A 1,883-nucleotide genomic window follows, 5' to 3' on the forward strand; every position below is an offset into this window, starting at 1 on the left:
TGACTTGCATAACATTGTTGTCATCTATACTCATCTATATCACCCTAAGTTCATATTTTTTGATATGCACCTTGCAGGATGGCCTCAGCACTATGTGGATTGAGTAATTGGATTTGAACAAATGTATTAAATATCTCCATAGCTGGGAAACATGGGGACAATTTAACATTGGTTTCTGAAAACATTCACATATTTTGGAATACCAGGTTGCTCAAAACTCAGTTCTGATATGTTGTGTCTTTGATTTTTATCCCCAGTGGCAGTTTTTTAATTGGCCTTTTACCTGGATATAAAATAATAGTGCCTACCACCACCATCAAATTGACCTGGTGCTCTAATGCCAGTTGTACATGAAACACTTGCTGGCATGTCTTCATTGGCACTATAAAATGTGGCTACAAAGATAGGTTCTCAGAGTAAGAAGTCTACGTCGGTTAGGATTAACTTTGCCCCAGAACTCTGTTATAAGGCTCTCTCAAATGTAACTGTATGAATCTGGATGGGATGATGGACTCAGTTCTATCTGCTCAATGCCATTGTGCAGAGAAGCACCCTAATGTATAAGCTTTTTGTTCCCACCAAAATTCATATTAAGGCTTGGCCCCAGTGTGGCAATGTTGGCAAGTGGGACCTTTAAGAGGTGGGGCCTAACGGGAGGTGTATCATACTTTATTTTTTGTAGGAAACAAGCCATATTTAAACAATAGCAGGTAGACTTACTTTTTAAGTAAGTAATAGAAAATAAAGTATGATACATTTTTCTATGAAACTTTCTTTTCTGGTTCGTTCTGTTTCACATTTTATTTAAAATGATCAAAAAAAAGAGGATGTTTAGGTCATTTACTGAGTCAAACTTCCCTGATTCAAGCTTTCTCATTATAGCAGTTACAGTCTGTGAACTCCTAAGCACTAGTCAATAAAAGTCTATGAAAGTACAAAGCTTTATTATTCATTGTGAACTCCATTAAAAACTCAACCAGACAACAAGATGGCGCCGAAAGCGAAGAAGGAAGCTCCTGCCCCTCCTAAAGCCGAAGCCAAAGCGAAGGCTTTAAAGGCCAAGAAGGCAGTGTTGAAAGGTGTCCACAGCCACAAAAAAAAGAAGATCCGCACGTCACCCACCTTCCGGCGGCCCAAGACACTGCGACTCCCGAGGCAGCCCAAATATCCTCGGAAGAGCGCCCCCAGGAGAAACAAGCTTGACCACTATGCTATCATCAAGTTTCCGCTGACCACTGAGTCTGCCATGAAGAAGATAGAAGACAACAACACACTTGTGTTCATTGTGGATGTTAAAGCCAACAAGCACCAGATTAAACAGGCTGTGAAGAAGCTCTATGACATTGATGTGGCCAAGGTCAACACCCTGATTCGGCCTGATGGAGAGAAAAAGGCATATGTTCGACTGGCTCCTGATTATGATGCTTTGGATGTTGCCAACAAAATTGGGATCATCTAAACTGAGTCCAGCTGCCTAATTCTAAATATATATATATATATATCTTTTCAACATAAAAAAAAAAAAAAAACTCAACCAAACTTTACATTTTGTTCTCAGATGTCACTCCTGAATCTAAGATTAAAATTTTGAGTTTACTTTTCTCCCTCAAATGATATTTGCTTTAAGAAGCACTTAGGAACATTTCAAAATTTTGTTATATTATTCATCAGACTTTCCTCAGCCTTCTGTAACCAGGAAGTCTGGCCCACTATTTTTCTCTGTAACGATATAAAGGAATTAGAGTAGAGGCTGGGGTCTCTGATGTGATTACAAAAGAGTCTCTTGTAAACTAAATAGCTGAAAAAGAAACTAAAGTTTCCTAGGTCAACCTGCTTTTGTTTAGGTCCAAATGAGGTTTGGTGAAGAAATTGGAAGGTAGAAG

At 38.9% G+C, this 1,883-nt stretch overlaps 1 pseudogene across 1 annotated transcript; it reads left to right on the forward strand.

Moving 5' to 3' along the window:
• Positions 1–983: 983 nt before the first annotated feature.
• Positions 984–1,529, forward strand: LOC112615717 (annotated as a pseudogene). Its single transcript, XR_003117449.1, has one exon. The product of XR_003117449.1 is annotated as a 60S ribosomal protein L23a pseudogene (transcript).
• The last annotated feature ends 354 nt before the right edge of the window (positions 1,530–1,883 follow it).

This window comes from Theropithecus gelada, chromosome X (genome assembly GCF_003255815.1).
Source record: "Theropithecus gelada isolate Dixy chromosome X, Tgel_1.0, whole genome shotgun sequence".
In the NCBI taxonomy this organism is placed as follows: domain Eukaryota; kingdom Metazoa; phylum Chordata; class Mammalia; order Primates; family Cercopithecidae; genus Theropithecus; species Theropithecus gelada.